The sequence below is a fragment of the Asterias rubens genome, chromosome 9 (genome assembly GCF_902459465.1).
Source record: "Asterias rubens chromosome 9, eAstRub1.3, whole genome shotgun sequence".
Taxonomy (NCBI): Eukaryota; Metazoa; Echinodermata; class Asteroidea; order Forcipulatida; family Asteriidae; genus Asterias; species Asterias rubens.
Genome location: NC_047070.1, coordinates 8246308 through 8269148, shown reverse-complemented (window position 1 = coordinate 8269148; position 22841 = coordinate 8246308). Strand labels below are relative to the sequence as shown.

Sequence of the window (22841 nt, the reverse complement as noted above, 5' to 3'; positions counted from 1 at the left end):
GATCAGTGAATTCTTAAAAATTATAATTATTATTTGTTGTTAGTTCATAACATCACTGTTTTTATTCCCCTAGTTTGTGGAAGACAGAAAACAAATTCCACATAGGAAAACAAGGTTGTTGTTTATTCAAATTATTGAAAATGTCTCATAAAACATTTGTAATTTTATATATTTTTTTGTTCAAAAATATATGATCGTTGAAGTTCTTACTTTCTTGTTCCATTGTGTGATCTGTGCCTGTGACTATTATTTATGTTATATTTGTATATACACAAACACAGATGTGTGTGTAACATATTGTATTTGTTACCGAGACGTATGAAGAAAAATAACCCACACGGGGCATATCACTTTGAAGCTATTCAAACCCACACCCTTTGCCATTCTACAACACCGGGCTTGCCCAGTTTTGAATGTTGAATGTTGACATTTTGAATGTTGGTTTTCGTGTGCTCTTTTATGGGACTGACACCATCACGAAACAGCTTCCTTTATATTTTGAGAAAATAGAACTGGCAAGTGCAAACTTCTTACCAGCCAAAAGGACCACGGTATAAATGCAAAATTAGTTAATGGTCTGACGTTTCGACCTAGAAGAATCTTTCTTAAAGACGGTGGACACTATTGGTAATTGTCAAAGACTAGTCTTCACAGTTGGTGTGTCTCAACATATGCATAAAATAACAATCCTGTGGAAATTGGAGCTCATTATTGGTCGTTGAAGTTGCGAGATAATAATGAAAGAAAAAAACACCCTTGTCACACGAAGTTGTGTGCTTTGCTTGAGATGCTTGATTTCGAGACCTCAAATTCTAAATCTGAGGTCTCGAAATCAAATGGAAAACTACTTCTTTCTCAAAAACTACATTACTTCAGATTCTCACAGTGTGTTCTACTATCAATCTCTCCACATACTCGTAATCAAGTAAGGTTTTATGATAATAATTATTTTGAGTAATTACCAATAGTGTCCACTGCCTTTAAAGTGTATATTTTATTCAGTATTTCTTGAGCCAGAATTATAACATTAATTTGATATCATTCCTCTATGCATTTATTCATCACAGAAGCAAACATAAAAGCCACACAAATTGAGATCTAACAAATCTGCTGGCAGTAGCTTCAGGCTCATTAATATAAAGATGACTGTACACTGAGCCCCCTGGCCTGGCGAGTGTACCAGCACTATAAGCTATATAGCTCTATGACCGGCGCACGGCACGTACAGAGCTCGCACGTACGCACTGGGCGAACTCCATCATCCGCGCGCTGACCAAAAATGGGCGTGGTCTGTGCGTCACGTGGGGGTAATTGAAACCTGTCTCGTTAATGGTCACTGCTAGCAAAGTGCCTCGTCCAATGGCTGCAATAACTTATGATGAAGAAAGATGGAAAAGTTGACAGCTGCATCAGACCGAAGAGATACCTCGTCATTAATGCCAAAATAATACGGCTTCGTCAATCTTAAAGGCACTGGACACGTTTGGTAATTGTCAAAGACCAGGGCCCATTTCATAGAGCTGCTAGTGTAGCTTGAAACTTCTTCCTTGATAAAAACGGATTACCAACTAAATTTCAAAGTGGTTTTCAGGATTAGCAAATAACAGATGAATTCCAGTAACAAGCAATATGCAACAAATAATGGAAATTTTGTTGGTAATCCTGTTTTGATCAAGGAAGAAAATTCATGCTTAGCAGCTCTATGAATTCGGGCGGCCAGGTGTATTCCAACATATATGGGGGCCTACATAAAATAATAACATAACAAATCTGTTAAAATGCTTGTTCAATTGGAATCGAGGTTGCAAGAGACGAAGCACCATTGTTGCACAAAAACTGCGTTACTTCAGAGGGCGTCGTTTCTCACAATGATTTACAGCTTTCCGATGCTCTTTTACCTTTTATGCTAATATATATTTTTCAATAGTTACCAAACTTGTCCAGGGGCTCGATTCCACAAAGAGTAAGGAAGTCCTAAATTTAGGACTAGAAACAAATTCTTACTAAAATAATTTAATTTTGATTTCGAGACCTCAGATTTAGATTTTGAGGTCTCGAAATCAAGCATCTGAAAGCTCACATCTTGTGAAACAAGGGCGTTCTTTCTTCCCTTATTATCTCGCAACTTCGACGACCAATTGAGCTCAAATTTGTACAGGTTTGTTATTGATGCATAGGCCTATGTTGAGATTCACCAAGTGAGCAGACTGCATGGTCTTTGACAATATTACCAATAGGCCTAGCCCTATAGTGTCCATGTGTCTTTTAAATTGAAAAAAAAAAAAAATGACTTGAAATTTCACTGGGTTAGATCTTTGAAAACCGAATGTTAAAGTATGGTACAACATATCCAGTCTTATAACAGCAATCAAATCAGTGCATTCCATAAAATTATTATAAATCTCATCTGTAGTTTTTTTTCTCCCGATGCCAACAAGTCTTTGCAGTTGACTTTTATTTTGAGTGACAGGTCTGTTTGTCAATCTGACCCGCCACGCGCCTTTTGTTATTTTTATTTGGTCTGCAACGCATGTGACATGTTAAAAAATGAGATTCGGGGGGGGGGGGGAGCTGTATCTTTAGTGTATACACGGACTAGCAACTTTGTGGGTTTATATTCCGATGAACTATTGTCCGATTTCATTTTGTTTTAGTTAATCGGGGTATGAATAAAACAAATTAATAGTAGTTTGTTTTAACCTTTTTTGAGACATCATTGTCACATAGTTCTTTATGTGTATAAAAGCGTGCATCTTGATAAGACATAAATCATTCCAAGAATAAGTTGTTGATATCCAATCAGTGGAAAATGGCAATGGTGTCTGACAATCATTGGGCCTAATGAATTATTTGCATGGTTACCGGATGTTTAGTTTCTTCAGAAACGGCAATGGACACTAAGTAATAATTGTGCTAGGGTCATTTTTACTGTTCTATTGCAGCAGCAATGACCATGTTGTGCCCAACTTGTCACAGGTTTGTTATTTTATATATGCATGTTGTGATACACCAAGTGGGAACGTTGGAAATTACCAAACGAGTCCAGAGCCTATAAAGATTTTTGTTGTAATCATAATGGAGATGTACAATCGTAAAGTAACCCGCGTGACTTTCATTTCCAAAGATGGAAGCGTTTTTGAGATTGCCGAAAAGCATCGGTATTGTTCATGTTTTGTAATTGAGAAGACACAAGTTTCCTGAAATTTGCTCAAATTGAAATGTTTGAATCCCTCTCTAAAACAAAATTCACTTGAGGAAAGGAACTGTTTTGACATTCACTCTGGATTTTCAGCGATATCTAAAATATAAACACGGCCAATGTGCCGGTAAACTGAATTAATTTTGTAGTTTCTTTCTTTCTTTTTTGAGGTCGAACCGACACGCAATATTGCACTGGGTTTATCTCATTGTATGGCATATTCTGGCTGGTTAACTTGCGGTCAAAACCGCAGTTTTAGCGCTTATGAATAAGTGAACAGGCTTTCATAAGAAATCACTGGCAAAAAAACACCATAATGTTTAGTTGCCCTTTTTCCAGAATCGCGGTTATTACATCCACCCCCACTGAATGATTCAACGTACACAAAAATGAACAGAAGTTGACATCCCAAGCAACAGACCTTTATACAAAAATAAAGCATGTCGACACTGAAAATAATGTACCTCCACACGCTCCAGTAAAAGTGTCATGGTTGTGTAGAGGAATTTCTCATTTTAAGGAGAAATTCTTCGATATTCTCTACATTATCTATATTCAAGTAATTATAGAAAGGGATAAAGGGCCATCACTTTATGGAGTTGCTTAAAAATAAGCAGGAAATAATGCCTATTTTTTGCCTAGCAGAAATAAGCAAGACACCAATCACATGGTACAGGTGACATGCTAGTTAGGCTGGTCACCTTATTCTGGGAAACATTGTCGTATCGGCAATTGTTTAAAGGCAGCTCTAAATGAAATTGGGCCAAACCTTCATAAATACTTATGCACTGGTTGATGGGTTGATGATACAAGCATGTGGAGGAAGGAAATGCCATGGTTGTACCATCATGGTGGAGGATGAAAGTTGTGGAGGCCAGAAGGTTCTACAAAGTCACGATGTTTTAACAAGAGACAGCCCTGAACAAATATAAATATTGAGAGTGTACTAATTAGCGTACACTGTAATTTCCCTCCAATTAATTTTGCACTACGACAGGTGGTGAACGTGACCACATCACAGCACACAAGACAGCAACGGGATGGGCTTTGATAAGCACCGCCCATCACTGCACCATGATTGACGGCCAAGTAGCTCGGGGCGTGCGCGTTCGACACCCTCGCACGTACACACGGTGTGCACACGTTGTTTGACCACGGAAGTCTATATTCTTTTCGGATTTTTACTGGGAATTTCGTGGAGAACCGGCCGGATTTGGGCTTGAAGACACCACCAGGGTAAGAAGTGTTCCTTAAGCTATACACCTAGTAAATTTTAGGGCGATACATGGCCGGTAATCGGGCTTAACTGTGGGAGAAAATTAGATTCCACAGTCAGTTTTTTGTCGGTCATTCAGTCAGCTGGAGACATACGGTTTATACGTACAGCACACACACTGAATGGAAGGCCTATGCATCGGAAAGGCACTGTACACAAAACAATGATAAACATGCATTGCATGCAGCAGACGGCATGTGCGTTGTGTGTATAGACAACAAATTAGATTGACTGTTTTTCATCGCCCTCTCCACTCATATAGTCAACCTCTCTCTAAATTCGTGAGACTCGTGAAAATACCAGTTTCAAATTATCTGCTTTATCTGTTATGACTGTGTACTTTTATTGATCATGTGTATGTTTGTGAAATGTCTACACTTTCAACAATTCATTCAGGTGTCATTCGTTTAAATTGTAGCCTAATTTGTTGGTGATTTGGGGCTTTAAATTCTATCTAAAAACTAACTTCAAAAAGTTGAGTTATTTTACTTTTTTGTTTAGTTGATATTGGATCACCTTTATATTTCATACCTTTTTAAATAAATGCTGTAGGCGCTGTACTCCTTTTTTCAAAATTTTGTAAAAAAGCTAGTTACATGTAGTAGGTCTACAGGTAGTAGATAAACGCGATACGACCGATAATGAAACAATTTCGAAAAAAGAAGTACAGTGCCCCAATTACTGGGTCTACTTTATGCTGACCTCTACTACTCCTAAACTATGAGGTTTGTTCCGCTATCGGCTTCGTTCGTGAAGAAGATAGTTCTAGGATTTTGAGGTTCGTTTCGCTAAAGAACCTCAAGGTTCATTGTTCCGCTAAAGAACCTCATGTCATAGTTCTAGGATACTACAACTATGACTATGAGGTTCCTTCTGCTATCGACTACATGAACGATAGCGGAACGAACCTTAAAGTTCTAGGAGTAATCCTAAGAGTAGTTCTGGGAGTAGACCTCTTTACTTTATTTAGATCTCTCCAATCCAATCAATGCTCTTGCCAGATTTGTTCGTTAAAAAGGTAAAAGTTAATGTATGTTGATGATGAATTTTTGTAGACAATTTAATCCTTGTAAATCCTCCCAACAACTCACTGGTACATTCAAGTATTGTTTGTATTTGCATGGTGTGGAGAAATACAGCAGAAATTATAAACAAATACTCATAAATACCCCAGACAGTTTCTCTACTCCTATTGGTGGAGAGCGCGTCACGTGGGTGTTCGTTAAAAAGGTAAAAGTTAATGTATGTTGATGATGAATTTTTGTAGACAATTTAATCCTTGTAAATCCTCCCAACAACTCACTGGTACATTCAAGTATTGTTTGTATTTGCATGGTGTGGAGAAATACAGCAGAAATTATAAACAAATACTCATAAATACCCCAGACAGTTTCTCTACTCCTATTGGTGGAGAGCGCGTCACGTGGGTGTGCATAAACCTTTTGTTAATGCACACTGGTGCTCTGTTTATGCACACTGAGCTGGCTTCCGCGTGTCGGGCGCGCAAAATTATCACGCGGAACGCGCAAATCATAGCTATCAGCGCGTAATCTAAGCGCGCGGGCGTACACACATCCCACGCGCCTCAAACAGATTCTTCACAAAGTTTTGGGGAAAAAAATTTCAAACCTCAAATTTTCAATTGTTAAAGTGTCTATAACTGTTTTTGTTTACGTTTTTGTAACAAAAGGCCATTTATTAATGGGAATAAAAGAGTAGTGACTCGTTCTTCAACGTCGGTTAAAACCTTGCAGGGTCGTTGCCGTGCGATAAAGGCCCTCGCCTTCGGCTCGGGCCTTTATCACATGGCCGCCGACCCTGCCGGCTTTAAACGTACGTTGAAGAACTCGTCGCTACCCTTTTATTCCCTTAGTAAACTTGCAGGTACAACCCTGTGTAAATCTCTTTTGAGTGAGTGTTGGCTCTGAAAAGAGCCGGTTTGGTCTCAACGTTTCGAACAGTATACTTTACTCGTCTTAACTGGTACATTTTATTACCAACCACAACCAGTTGCTTTCAAGAGCAGTGTTCATTTTGCGGGTTTCGACTTTTTACTCTTTTTTCCCAGTAAATTATATGAAGCCGCAGTGGCACTGGACACGCGCCGTCTGTTTGTTTGGACCGGAAAATTTATCAGGACAAATGTTAGGGCATCCACTGTGACTTCATATTCAGACCATTTACAATTTTCGGGCTTACATCAAGGTCGGCCATTTAGGGGAGTCAAATTTTTAACTCCCATAAATGCCCGACCGTGTAAGTTCGCATAGTAAAAGGAAAACCAGGCAACTTCGAGGCAAATTTGTGTGGATCATTGTTTTCTACTCTTGAAACATCTTCCCAATCATATTTTATAACAAACGGTTACAAACGCTTTTTAAAGACCAACTCGTCCGATCCAAGGCAACGTGTTCCTTTAAGATTCCTCTGTGCTGGCAGTATTTATTTTAATACGAAAGTGAAAGTCCTCAGTCTGAGCTTGTCTGCACTCAACAAGGGCATAGTGGTGTACTTTTACAGTTAGACCCTTAAACATGCTGTGTTTAATTTTGTGCATGCTGTTTGAAACTTTGTAATCGCCTGGCTTTAATATTTTCACCACTCTCGGTTCATCTTGAAATGAAAAGAGACAAAACCTTCAGGGCTTTTATTGACTCAATTGAGGGGCATCTTGACTGCAGGACTTGTGCATCTCAAAACTATTACTGGACCAGATATTTGTTTGCAAGACTCAGAACTGGCAAGACAATAATCAGACTGAGAATAAAGTACCCTCAGTACATAGTTTAGCATACAAATTTTGTTTGTACTTGTAAGCACTGAGAGAAGACATATTTATCAGCAGACTTAAAGTCAACATTTGAAACTTAATTTTGTTTGAATAAATAGGGCCATTTCGGTGAAGTACTGACTTTAAGCCTTTTGTTGAAGTACTAATATTGGGCCTGATTAACACAAGACACAATCGTCATTATAACCAACTTACTGTTTCGGTTGAACTTGGTTGATCTCTGGCCTTTGAACGAAACAGTCATTGGTCACGACCGTGTAAAACGCACTCTGGTGTTCAAAAATTGACTGGCTTCGAGTCTGTGGGCCAAGTGCTTATTTCGTACCCAATATGATGTACAAGTAATGTCATTGTCTTATAATCTTGACACTCTTTTACATGATTTGCAAGATTTGTTTCAAATCAGATGTGAAATACAGGCCAAATATGATGTACAAGTAATGTCATTGTCTTATAATCTTGACACTCTATTACATGATTTGCAAGATTTGTTTCAAATCAGATGTGAAATACAGGCCAAATGTGATGTACTAGTAATGTCATTGTCTTATAATCTTGACACTCTATTACATGATTTGCAAGATTTGTTTCCAATCAGATGAAATACAAGCCCAATGTCATTGTCCTAATATAATCTTGACACTCTGTTACATTATTTGCAATTTGTTTCAAATCAGATGTGAAATACAGGCCTGTAATGTATGCTTCAATTTTGAAAGGGCAAATGCACCTTGGTAATGGTAAAGGGCACCCTATATGAAGAAATCGTTAATTTCGTTGTGAGCTTGTCAGGGACAACAAAGCAATCACAAGGGGGCATGAAGGCAATCGCCTCTGTTGTCTTCATGAAGTGTCGGGCCTACATGTATACTAGGTTTATACCATGGGTAAAGAATGGTAGACACTCCTCTGTTGTGACAGTGTTATTTAAATGACGTCGGCATATTTGTCTAGTGTGATGAGATGAAATTCAAACCTGTCTCAGATGTAAACATCTCTCACCTTATCAAAATCAATCAATCAATCAATCAGTCAGGTGCAGTCAATCAATCAATTGAAAGCAACAATGTTGTTTTTGATATCTGTTGGTATACATTGTAGCAGTGTACCTGGAACTTTGGTATTCAAGTGTGACCCCAGCGTGGACTGAATCGTTTCCATTCATTCAAGGACATCATGTTTTGATGATGTAGTCTGTTTGTTAACTGCTGAGTAGTATATAGTAAACAGATACATTAATTTTCTGACTTCTAATTTCCTGGAGGTAGATACGTAGATGTGATGCCTGGAATTACTTACATTGGGGACACGCCCTCCGTTGGCCCTTTTCTAGACTCTTGTCCATGGTGCCCTTTTTTAAGATTTTCCAATGGAAGTGTCGTTTGGAAAAGGAAAATGCCCCTGCCCTCTCAATGATGAAGTTCCACTTCCACTACATGTAGGCCAGACATTCCTAAGATGTGAATGCTGTGCCAGGAGAAGCGAATGGCTGTTCACTCTGAGTTATGGGGTGTTGGGGTTGGAGAATGGTTTGAGAAGAACTACATTTTGGGTGAAGAAACACACACAGACAAACAAAAAGTGGAGCATGAAGCATTTCCAAAAGGTGATTATAACAGGTCTAGAATTCCGTCTTTGAGAGGGACATGCCTTTCATCTTTGATTGGGCAAGGAAATTTCCATCTTGCAAAGGGAACTTTCATTATATTAGGTAGACTTGTAGGGAAATTTGTTGAAGGGGCTCTCTTTAATAACAGACAGAGGTCATGGCCTCTGTTTAATTCAAGGTCTGCAATCAGTTAAATAGTCTGTGCTGTATTCATCTGGGCCTATATGTTGACCCTAATTGTTAGATCTGACCCAGTGAGTCAGTCTTCCAACACTTCTTTTTGGACTTGATTAGAATCAAAAGACCTTTGGCTTTTAGTGTTTTTTTCTTCTACGGCAGATCAATTTAACCATAAATATAATAATACCTTACACTATAAGCCTCATATATTGTACACTATACATCAAATAACAAAACCGTGAAAGCTCATTCGGTCATGTGGGAGTCGTAATTAATTATACAAAATAAATATACACAATGTACATTACAGTGAAGCAGTGTCTGGAAGTACTTTTCTCATTTTGGTTCTGGTTTTGTAAAAGTATTATGGTCCAGTCAAAATTTAGAGCATCAAGCCCTATGGTATTGTGGATTCCCCCCCCCCCCCCCGAAATTTGAGACCTGAATGGTTTGCCAGGGTCTGCAGGACTGCTCTTTTTTGCCACATTTTGTTGGCTTGGAACATTGATCTGTTTGCCACAACACTCTTATCTAAAACGAAATATGGCTGGGTAGTTTCCTTTGTGTTGAGAGGCACTCAGGTAGATGTAAAAAGAAACTTGATCATGGAGATTAAAAAGGAATTTCTGTCCGAATAGTACACAGGCTTTGAAGTTCCTTGGAAAATTTTGAAAGGGGCACAATGGCCAAGGCTAAGGCAGCGATCCAGGCCCCAAGAACAACTTGAAGTATACTGTGTACAAACTGTAAAAAAACCTAAGTTTATAAATTGAAGACTTGCAGTGGTTTTTCCCCAGACCCGTAATGCTGCTGAAACAAAATAACCTATTTTAAAAGGTGCAGGATAACTGACAGTCTTTAGTGTGAGCGCACATCTTTATACAGGGCGTAAGGAAACAGATATTTGCTGTTTGAAGAAATGTTGCGCGTATCACGAACTGATTGATTTGTTGACTTTTCTGTGAATATGAAAAGGGTACTCAAGAAATGCAATACTGTGGATGAGGAATTGGATAACTCAAGAGGGTAGAGATTGAATATGCTGCACTGAATGAAAGACACAGAACACTTTTTTTTTTTTTTGAGGCAAATAATGTGAATTTTCGTGAAGCACTCATTGATGAAGCTCTTTGTGCGTTTTAACACAGATTTGATTTGATTAGTCTCTTGGAATCTCATTCATTCACTTGTTTGTAGGTCATTTTTAAAGGAACACGTTGCCTTGGATCAGTCGAGTTGGTCTTTGAAAAGCGTTTGTAACCGTTTGTTATAAAATGCATGGGTAGAAAGATATTGTAAAAGTAGAATACAATGATCCACTCAAACATGCCTCGAAATTGCACAGTTTTCCTTTACCTCGTCGACTAACACGGTCGGCCATTTATGGGAGCCCATAAATGGCCGACTGTGTTAGTTTGCAAAGTAAAACGAAACCACACAATGTCGAGGCAAATTTGTGTGGATCATTGTATTCTACTTTTAAAACATCTTTCCAACCATTATGCATTTTATAACATACGTTCGCAGCTGAAAAAACATCAGTAACATCAAATGATTTTTATTAGCTTGTTTGCTCTAGGCTTTAATTTAGTCATGGGTGATTAGTTAGTGCACTGGTCTGGGTTCTGAATGAAGACTCAGTTTGTGGGTTCAACTCCTGGCCTGCCCAACAATGATACTTGTGTCCTTGAACGGGCGCTTTTAAACCGTAAATGAGAACGTGTGAGTGCTGGGTTGGTACTGTGGTGCTTGTGGTTGGAGAGACATGTTGCCTTCAAATTGGGCGCTCGGACTATAAAAAAACTTTTTTTTTGAAATGAAATCAGTTGGAAAGATGTTTTAAAAGTAGAATGTAATGATCCACACCAATGTACTGGTCAAAAATGTATGGTCTTTCGTTTTAATTTGTGAACTAACAAGGTCCGCCATTTGTAAAGTAGAAGGAAAACCACACAGGGTAATGGGGTACATGTAGGCCTAATGTACCGTCTGGAAATAAAAAACAAGAAATAAAAAACAAGAAATAATGCTTTAAAAGCGCCTTATGGTCCAGGGTTTTACAACAATGCGCTACGAGAACCCAGTTAAACCAACACAACAAGATAATGTTCTGTCAAACTTAATGTCAACTATTATCCTACTCAAATTGACAGTACAACTAGGGTAGGGAGTAGTAAGGAATGTAGACCTACTGGGCCCAATTATATGGATCTCCCTATCGCCGAATACCGCACTTATGATCACCATTCTCTGCTGCACTACATTTAGTTGTGTAAGCGTAGAATGCCTAGTTACGTGGTGTATGCGCACAAGCTAAAATTCTCGGTAACCTGTGAAACTCACTTGCCTTAAAGCCATTGGACCCTTTCGGTACAGAAAAAAAAAAAAAAATTCACAGATTTACAAATAATTTACAGGGTTTACAGAAGGTAATGGTGAAAGACTTCTCTTGAAATATTAGTCCATGAAATGCTTTACTTTTTGAGAAAACGGTAAAACAATATAAATTCTTGTTAACGAGAATTACGGATTTGTTATAAACACATGTCATGATACGGCGAAACGCGCAAAAACAGGAGTGGGTTTTCCCGTTATTTTCTCCCGACTCCGATGTCCGATTGAGCCTAAATTTCCACAGGATTGTTATTTTATGTATAAGTTGTGATACACGAAGTGTGGGACTTGGACAATACTGTTTACCGAAAGTGTATAATGGCTTCAAGCACAGAATGCTTCCGCAAGCGCTGATTCTTAGCTTAGAGTAGAGCCATGAAATTAGACCCTGTTATGTTCAACTATTTAATTTAAAAATTCATAATACATACTGTAGTAATAATGCATGAATCACAAGTGAACAGAGAATCACACTGGGTACAATGAGGAAATAATTAAATCTGTACACAAAGGAGCAACTGTAATGGTTGCCTGGCTGTCAGTTTCAATCAGTAAAATGTGCATTTGCCTGCATTAGTACACTCATACAGCTGTTGTGAGATACAATACTAAGCAGCCAAACCAGAAAAGGTTGAACTACATGTGCACGTACACTAGTTTAGATTACCAGTGCAACAGAACCCAAAGGCTTGGTTTATGTAGTTATAGGCAGTTAGACCAAAATAATAATAAACATATTAGCAATGGAATGGGCTAACGAGCAACCATCTTTTGACCTGTCTACTAGAGGGCAAGTCACTAAATTTAAAGGCAGTGGACACTATTGGTAATTACTCAAAATAATTATGAGCATAAAACTGTTCTTGGTAACGAGTAATGGGGAGCTGTTGATAGTATAAAACATTGTGAGAAACGACTCCCTCTGAAATAATGTAGATTTTCCACGAATTCGATTTTGAGACCTCAGATTTAGAATTTGAGGTTCGAAATCAAGCATCTGAAAGCGGTGACAAGGGTGTTTTTTCCTTTCATTAATATCTCGCAATTTTGACAACTAATTGAGCTCAAATTTTCACAGGTTTGTTATTTTATGCATATGTTGAGAAACACCAACTGTGAAGGCTAGTCTTTGACAATTACCAGTAGTGTCCAGTGTCTTTAACGATGTTTATCTTTTACAGAAGTTCGCACTATTCAGATTTTGCACTAATTGATGCAACTGAAATACATAACAATTGTCAAAATGAAGATCTTCCAGAAAGCCTCAAAATTAATATTATACAATAAGAGTAAGACTGAATTTCAATAATAAATGCTGGGCACTGAACTTTACATTAAGGCCTACGTGTATCCTACATATGCATATTTGAAACAGGAACAGTATGAATAACTGAAAACCCTTGTGTCAACTACATACATATATATGTACAGTGTAACACAAATTCTGGTTATCAAAAGCCACTCAGACGTGCAGCAATCACATCAAGATCCTAGAAAGAAAAAACCTACAATTGGAAATTGAAATGTTTAAATGTCAATTTCCAATTGTAAAGTCCTTGGAAACCTAACACCCTTTAGGATCGCCCCCCAGTTCAAAACAACATTGTTAGTAAAGCAGAACTGGGCTGTTTAAAGAGAAAGTTAGGCCTTAAAGGTGTTTGGCAATCACTCTAAAAAAGAATAATGACTCTATAAAAACGTACTTGGTTAGAAGTAATACAGCTTTCGATAGTAACAGCATCCAGAGGAATATGTCACCTCAAAGTCATGTGGTTTACGAAAAGAACTGTTATTCTGAGAAAAGAGACTAATGGAAATGTTTCTCAGATTGTCTTTTCCTACTCTGGATTATTCTTTCTGATTGGGCAAAAACTGCTCTGGGTTTTCGGCAGTGGCCCAAAAAAAAGTGATATTTTGGATTGACAATTTTACAGGTTAGTTTAATTGTATACACCACATTTATATTATAGGATTAAACAATTGAACGGTTCCAAAAACCAAAAGTATACTTTTCCTTTAAGTCCTTGGAAATTCAACACCCTTTAGGATTCCCAATTTCAAAACAAAACGGTCAGAAACTGGGCTGTTAAAGGTTGCATGGTTGCATCATAGAGTAACTCTGTCCTTACTCTATGGTTGCATTGAGTCAGTAGTGTTTAGTGACTTGTGTCTCTCAGTCTCTGAACAAGGATTCATATTGGGTATCCAGTCAACCTGCAATAAGCCACAGTTATTATCCCCTTTGTTTAACTCCAATAAGACTGTGACACTCTCTCAATGGTGCAGGGGATATTTGGTTTTGAAGGTCAGACTGATCTACATCAATGCTTTTTTTTTTTTTTTACTCTCCCCTTGATTTGTTTGCCAGGATGTGTTCAATTGGCTCTGTAACCTTGTGGCAATAACACAATGTCAAGTGGTGTGCACTTGTAGCAAGTGTAGAACTAGAAGAGGATTGTTGTAGGATTGTATGGGTCCTTAGGCTGAATGTTTCTAGTAAAAGCAAGTGCCAAGTTTCAGCAGAAAACTGTTTTCTTGGAAAATGAGAGATATTCAGTCACATGGTAGTTTGCATGGTTACCTTTTTATAGTACATGCAAGTAAAATTATTTTGGTTTGAGATCTGTAAACTAGATTGGAATTGAGGCAAATGCATACTTTACAAACAAATATGAGAAAGAAGTAATTTGATTTCGTGACCTCAGATTTAGAATTTGAGGTCTCAAAATCAAGCATCTGAAAGCACACAACTTCGTGTGACAAGGGTGTTTATTCTTTCACTATTATCTCGCAACTTTGACGACCGCTTGAGCTCAAATTTTCACAGGTTTTTTGTTTTATGTTTATGTTGAGATACACCAAGTGAGAGGACTGGTCTTTGACAATTACCAATAGTGTCCATTGTCTTTAAAATGTGCATGGTCTGAGTGATGGATTCTGTTGATTTTTTCTAGGCTTACACATGGCAGGGGATTATTTTGTCCAGTAGTTTTCCATAGCAAAATATTTACAAAACTGGACAGTTTTGTGCAAACTGAATGCTAACTTTGAGTAGCAATTAATGGTGATTTTCGAGTAGCAACCTACTGAGACATGTTGCGGAGCATTTTGCTCTACATGGGAAATCTCTCACTGCATGTAGGTATACTGTACATGGGGATTCAGTATGTAATACTATAGAATCCTTTCACTTCATCCAAACCAGACTCTCAATACTAATTATGTACAACACCGACCCAGTCTTATCTTTCCTACCAGTTGATCATAATGTTCAGCAACCCTCACAATGTGAAACCACCCTGAGGCACACCAAGGGGTTAACTTACTCTCAGGCTTGTGTAGACTTGACTCAAGTCCCAATCCCGTGAGAGTCCTTTTATTTTCAGTCCCATCGCCTATTTGCACGGCCAGCATCCCAAAACCCACAATATCAACATTTCAACAGTGAGGGTGCACTGCTTAACGGCTTGTGTGGTTGTTGGCGCGATATGCTTAAAGGGACCTCTCGCACGAGAACGGGACTTGAATTAAAGGCAGTGGACACTATTGTAATTACTCAAAATAATTATAAGCATAAAACCTTACTTGGTAACGAGTAATGGGGAGAGGTTGTGAGAAATGGCTGAAGAAACGTAGTTTTCGAGAAAAGTAATTTTCCACGAATTTGATTTTAAAACAACAAATTTAGAATTTGAGGTCTTGAAATCAAGCATCTGAAAGAACACAACTTCGTTTGATAAGGGTGGTTTTTCTTTCATTATTATCTCACAGCTTCGACGCCCAATTGAGCTCAAATTTTCACAGGTTTGTTATTTTATGCATATGTTGAGAAACACCAAGTGAGAAGACTGGTCTTTGACAATTTACCAATAGTAAATAGTCACTGTCCACTGTCTTCAAAGGGACCTCTTGCACGAGAACGGGACTTGAATTAAAGTCTGAGGCTTGTGAATCGATCGGATGGTCTCTTCCATACATACATCATGTAGCTTCATACTCTATCCTTACTACCCCTTCCTTCCCCAATCTCGCTGTGTACTCAATAACTACTGCGCGGATAACATGTTTTTGATTGAACCCAGTAAAGGCATGAAGCTATTGTTTGTTAGCTGGTCGTTAGACAACCCAAGGTGACGTGCAGCGCTGCCAGGGGCGAATGTGCTGCTTAACGGTCATGTAGATTTTTCTGCTCACTTTAGCATAATAACAAAAAATTATTTTAAGCGCAAGTGTTTTCTTTTCTTCATGGGCTAGCAAGAAAATCAAGTGGCCAGCTTGCGCATACACCATCATGGATTTGCATTGGTACTTCATTCGTGTGACAAGGTTGTTATTTCTTTCATTATTAATTTTGCAACTTTGACGACCGAATGAGCACAAATTTTCACAGGTTTGTTATTTTATGCATGTTGAAATACACAAAGTGAGAAGACTGGTCTTTGACAATTTACCAATAGTGTGCAGTGCCTTTAAAGTCACCTGGAAATATAATTTTTTTTTGTCTACAAACATTACAGTATATGTTTGTGAACAATGAAATAATTTGTTGAGTAATTGTTTGTAACGATTTATATGTTTGAAAAATAGATAAAGTTGTTTGGGGGGTGACTCCGCCTACCCCTTTTGTGACGTCAATCGAGGCAGACTTTGCCTCGATCGAACATTGAACACACCCCCGTGCAAGTACATGAAAGTCCTAGTCGTGAGTTTGTACAATTCGAAAGCAGTTTTTTTTCTTGCATTTTTCCGACAATGTCGACCAGTGTATATTGCTGCTGGATGCAGCAAAAAAAACTAAAGATGGGGTCAGTTTGCAAAGTGGTCCGGTCCTACGTATTTTCCAGCGCTCTTTGCAGCAAACACTTCGAGCCGTCGGAACACACCACATATTTTGACATGAAGAGAAAAGTTCTTTTCTAAAACATGACGCCATCCCAACAATTTTTCCAGCTGGTGGGAAGTCGAAGAAGGTACCTGAAAGACGTGACGAACCTAAAGGAGCATTTGCCTAAAAAATAAATTGGGTATTGTTTCAACTTTGGGGGCATGTTTTTAGCTTGCGCCAAGCGCCACTATCTTGTGTTGGCACTGCATGCGATTAACCGTGCTGGGTAATCCGAGTGGACCGTCCGCACAGCAGCCATACAGTGCGCGCAGTCTGCTCCGTGACCATAGTTCTGTACATAGGCATCATATCCAGACGTAGTGTACAGGGCCAGACTACTCATTTTCTCTTCAAATATCGCGCCTTAATTGACGTCACGAACAGCGCCCTCTCGGGTCGGGTCTACTTATAAATTTGTAAATAAAATTGAAACAAATTTGTTAGAACCACAGTTAACTGTTTATTTATGTTCCAATCATCAAAACATATATTTTTGTGACAAATGCTTTATTTTGACAAAATACCACTTCCAGGTGACTTTTATTCTATTTTCTATGTATAAGCCCGCTCATCAGAAGATACAGTTCTAATCCAATTTGATATACATGTACATGTAGGGCGGTATTCATGTAGGGAAAGTCTTGGTGTAGGTTATTTGGAGACCTGTCACACTGTACAGCAGCAAACACTGACCATGCACTGACCATGGAGCTATAAAAAGTAAGCTTTCTAAAAGACAGGCTCACACTTTCGTAATCCATGCTTGCCAAAATTGATCAGAACAATAATCTATTCTGTAATCCTAGACTTCATTCTGGGCATTGAATGATGATGCACCGAGCATTGCTCTTTGCATAGAACCAGCAACACTGAGTTGTAGCTCCCATCAATCTGGTGATTTACAATGTAGCCTGAGCTATTATCCTGTAATTTATGTTATGTGACCCAGTCAGTGGTAGCACAAAGCTTCAGTCATTATGCCTTTTGTGACTGGAATGAATAGGACCAACATGTGTACATGTACACTATATAGGCAATGAGCTGCGCATTATGTATGTTAATGGTACAAACTGCTTACAAACGACAGATTCGTACATTGTATACAAGTGTGAAAGTTAGGATACATAACTTTCAGGAGACTTAAGCCTGGTTCATACTTCCTGCGAATGCGAATGTGACGCGAATTGAAGTGAATTTGGTGTCACAACTCTCCTTTCGCAGCGATATTCGAAAGCGAGTTGAGCAGAGTTGAACTGCTGCGAATTATTCGTTGTGATTTTGTGATGTCAACATTCGCTTCACATTCGCATTCACAGGAAGTATGAGCCGAGCTTACTTCCGGGTTCCAGGAATAATGAAGAGTTGTGGTGTGGATGTGCAAGCCTTTGGAACAATGTTTAAAACAATAGCAATAGTTTGCAATTTAAAGCCATTGGGTTTACAGGGTTTACAGAAGCTAATGGTGAAAGACTTCCCTTGAAATATTATTCCATGAAATGCCCTACTTTTTGAGAAAACATGAAAATAATTATCAATTCTCGATATATTCAGAATAACAGATTTATTTTAAACACATGTCATGAAACATGCGGAAACAAGGGTGGGTTTTCCCGCTATTTTCTCCCGACTCTGATAACCGACTGAGCCTAAATCACAGGTTTGTTATTTTATATAAGTTGTGATACACGAAGTGTGGGCCTTTGGACAATACTGTTTACCGATGTTGTGCGATTGCTTTAAAGGGAAGGTAGGCCTAGATACGTTTTATAATCGGTCTTAAAAGTAATGGCAATATAGAATAAATTTCTAAAATGAAATTGCACAAAAAAATGAATCATGTGGGTGTAAAACAAGAATATAAAATTGAGCTAAACAAAAAAAAACTTTGTTGACCATGCAATTTTTTTCTTGAGCTGTCTGATAAGCCTGGAATTTCAGTCATGTTTTGGAAAGGCAATTTATCCTGCAAAGGGCAACTTGGAACTACTAGAAAATAAGAATTGCACCAAAACAAGGGCATTGAAACACAGGACTCTCTGGCCTGCGTAATTCCTGACGTGTTTAATTTGTTTCATGCCAGTGCATCTCCATAAACGGCTGAAAATTTCACAAAGATTTTTTTCCCTTTTCAAAACTACGCATGGCTGCTTTTCAATTCATCCATCACAGATTAACAATGCAACTGGCACATGGCATACCTGTTATACGGCTGAAGTTTACAAGCTATAAAAACCGCAGAGTGCTCTGTGTATGCCGTTGGCTGTGTACACAGAATCAGCATAATACAAGTGAAATACTGAAAAGATACACGCTTTATCAGATTAGCCCTCAGAAGTACGTAGGTTTTTAAATGCAGTGTGCATTTATGCATTTATGCATTTTTTTTGTTCATTCTCGTTCGGATTTACTTACACTGCCTTCTTGTACATTGCAACCTGTGTTATGAAGGGTATCAACATTTAAAATGGACTCAGTGAAGTCTGGTGTTTTTGAAGATATTCTGTTCAAAATATTTGAATCTGAGAAAGGACTGAAGCCTTTCTCAGGCATCTGAAAGCACTACATTTGTGCAGCAAGGGTGTTTTTTCTTTCAATATTATCTTGCAACTTTGATAGCCAAATTGAGCCAAAATTTTCACAGATATGAATTGTATGCATAGTATAAGTTACTTCAAGTGAGAATACTGGTCTTTGATGATCAAATGTGTCCAGTGGTGCCTTAAAACGCCCTTAAATTAAATCATTCAGCCTTAATCACCTCGCTTTGCTTGAATTTGCTTGAAGTTTTTGGGGGTACTGAAGAAGGCCTAGCCTACTAATCTTATGGTGTTGAGTTATATCAGAGTTGATCATGTTGATGGATCTTAGACAGCTCCTGCTCAGAATGCTGCCATTTAAAGACACTGGACACTATTGGCAATTACTCAAAACAATTGTAGGCATAAAAACTTACTGGGTAACGAGCAATGGAGAGCTGTTACTAGTATAAAACATTGTGAGAAACGGCTCCCTCTGAAGTAACGTTGTTTTCCACGAATTTGATTTCAAGACCGCAGAATTAGATTTTGAAGTCCAAAAATCAAGCATCTGAAAGCACACAAACTCGGTGTATTTTCTTCCATTATTATTTTGCAACTTCGACCGACCAATTGAGTTCAAATTTTCACAGGTTTGTTATTGTGTGCATGTGTTAAGATACACCAAGTGAGACGACTGGTCTTTGACAATTACCAGAGGTGTCCTGTGCCTTTAAAGGCAGTGGACACTATTGGTAATTATCAAAGACTAGCCTTCACAGTTGGTGTATCTCAACATATCCATAAAATAACAAACCTGTGAAAATTTGAGCTCAATCGGTCATCGAACTTGCGAGATAATAATGAAAGAAAAACACCATTGTCACACGAAGTTGTGTGCGTTTAGATGGTTGATTTCGAGACCTCAAGTTCTAAACCTGAGGTCTCGAAATGAAATTCGTGGAAAATTACTTCTTTCTCGAAAACTATGGCACTTCAGAGGGAGCCGTTTCTCACAATGTTTTATACCATCAACCTCTCCCCATTACTCGTCACCAAGAAAGGTTTTGTGCTAATAAATATTTTGAGTAATTACCAATAGTGTCTACTGCCTTTAAACAGCACTGTGAAACTAGGCCTTGAATGATCGATTTAAAAATTAACTAGATCACCTGCCTTGAACAGTCTAAAGGGATGACCAACATAGGTCTCTGTTTACCATGAATCTGAGGAATGGAGATTCATTGCCGTTACCCTTTTTACCTTCAAAGTCTGGAGGTTGATGATAAAGGAAAACAGAATTATGGATTACCTTTTGAAATTGAAAAGATGGTTTTTTTTAAGTAGAGAGTGAAACAAATCCATTGAAATACATGTACATGTTTGTATAAAAGTTAATTTATTTTCTCTCCATAATACATGAAAAGGATGGATTTGTTATATGCAACCCCCCCCCCCCCCAACACACAAAATAAATAAATGCTACAGTGCTGTAGTGTACAGTGTAAGTGCAGAGTTTTGAGCCTTCCACCTCTAGCACTGGTTCGAATCACACCAGGGGCACTATGTGGATTGGGTTTTCAGTCCCTACTTTACTGACGTAGGTTTTCCCAGGAATATTTCTCTGGGGTTTTCCTCCCACATCTAAAGCTGAAACTTGCTTCTTTGTAATCTATCCATCCAACTGGGTTATTAAGTTTCATTTTCTGAAAATCCTTGGCTCCACGACCAGAATAAATGCAATGAAATTCTGTGATAAGCTAAGTCATGAAACTGGACCTTGATCTGGAAGCACAAAAAATTGCTAAGCACAGACACACTATTGCAGATATAGGTTACCAGCCAAAAGTCCATAAAGTTAACATTATTGTGACCGGTGCCCCACCCATTTTTTTGCTTAGGAAACTAAGCAGTATTTTTGCTCAATGGCTTTATTAATCTAGGCCCAGATCTGGAATTCAGGATATTTGTAAAAGAAAAAAATACTACTTATAAATGCACTTTTCTGAATGAGTCTTTGAGGAATTCTAGAAATAACAACAATGGCTCCCAATTTACACACATAATATTATGAAACCGTTGCCATGGTCAAGGTTACATCTAGCCATCAAATGATGAATTCAAACCTATAATGTGATAAGTTATAATGGAGCGCAAACCGAACATTCACTCGGCCAGTAATTGACTGTATGAATTAAATACAGGCATCAGACAGGATTTGATAGGCATGACTGCTCAACCTTTTACGTTATGTAATTAAAATCAGACACTTTGGCAACAATTTACCAGACATGAACCAGACATTTTTTCCCCTTATGATTTACATCTAGGTTGAGAATTAAATAAAGACAAACAGTCTCAGTTCTTTGCCCAACTTCATTGGCTCTGCTTGTAAACCGCAAGCAGATAGTTAGGGCTGGCTTATGGAAGCAGGGAATTCCACGCTTACGTCAAGCAAATTTCACTGGTTATCACAGAATTTTTGCTGGTGCACATAATGCTTACTCCAGCATTTTTTTGCTTACACAGCTACTGAAATTCGGCGCTTGTACAGTAAGCAGAGAATGGTGACCACAATCTGAATCACAGGAGAAACATGCCATTGAATATTGATTGTTTTTTCCCCCTGTCATGACAATTAAATTTGCATAGAATGCGTGCAAAGCTTAATATGAGCAGGCCTCTATAATGCCACCAGGCCTGATAATTTAAGGCAATTGTGCCCACTGGCAGTGCATTCATTGGTGCTTCTTCAAACATTGGGGAAGACAATTAAATTTTTCTTGGAGTCGTGGCCTTCAGTCCTTCAAGGAAAAACGGCCTTGACGTGTTGTGGCTGAATGGATAAGAGCACATGTCACAAGCTCTCTTGTTTCTGATCAGCAGAGTATGGGTTCGAGTCCCGGTCATACACTAAATTACGTCCTTAAAGGCAGTGGACACTATTGGTAATTACTAAAAATAATTATTAGCTTAAAACCTCACGAGGTTGATAGTATAAAACATTGTGAGAAACGGCTCCCTCTGAAGTGACTTAGTTTTCGAGAAAGATGTAATTTTGCATGAACTTGATTTCGAGACCTCAGATTTAGAATTTGCGGTCACGAAATCAACCATCTGAAAGCACACAACTTCCTGTGACCAGGGTGTTTTTTCTTTCATTATTAACTATTGATTGGTTACATACATGTACATGTACTTCAAAAACGTAGCTCTACGATACCTTGCAGGGAAATACTGACAGAGCCTCACTGAGTGAGAGATATGAGTGCTACACTAAAGCAGTCACTATTGTTATTATTGGAATATTTATTATTATTCTGTACCCTGGTACCCAACACATAAGTGAAGACCTGGCTCAGCTGTGGCAGGCATAACTAATTGATCTTTTCAGACCTATACCCAGACGTTCCATCCAAGAGGAACTGGGGTTCCTCCCTTTACCTGTTAAAATACTTGCCATTTGACAGAACAGATGTTGTAATGTGGGGTGTCGTGGCCGAGTGGATAAGACTAAGAGCACCGAACTCAAGCTCTGATGCACTGTTTAGCAGAGTGTGGGTTCGAATTCCGGTCGTGAGCAAGACACTTACATGTAACTATGTATACTTGCTTCTCTCCACCCAGGGGTAAATGGGTACCTGTGAGGGCAGAGATGGTTTTTGTGATTGGTTTAGCCGAGTAGCGCATATATTGCAAACAGGCTGTATATTCCCCGAGCTAAGATGGTTTAAGTAATGATTTAAGGCCTAATGACCAGGGGTAATAATGTCGCAAGCGCTATATACAAACGGGTTATTGTTGTTATTATTATTAACATTTATATTTCCAGTGGTCTGGATGGTGGAACAGCAACTTTGTTTTGAGAAAAAACATGTTTGTTTTCTTCCGAAATGTTTTTTAAAATCTAGAAAATAGAATTTGGATGTCCCCAAAATAAATGTTGCATAAAGTCCAGGCTGCCAAACTGAAAGCATTTAACCTTTTTTTT

At 38.4% G+C, this 22841-nt stretch overlaps 1 protein-coding gene across 2 annotated transcripts in view; it reads left to right on the top strand.

Annotated features, from left to right (window-relative positions):
• The first annotated feature begins 4345 nt into the window (after positions 1–4345).
• Positions 4346–22841, top strand: part of LOC117294345 (polycomb group RING finger protein 3-like) — a 60088-nt gene continuing 41592 nt past the window's right edge. For both annotated transcript variants that reach the window (XM_033776711.1, XM_033776710.1), the window contains exon 1: positions 4346–4435. The gene's annotated coding sequence lies outside the window, so the exon portion shown is untranslated. The remainder of the gene's footprint in view (positions 4436–22841) is intronic.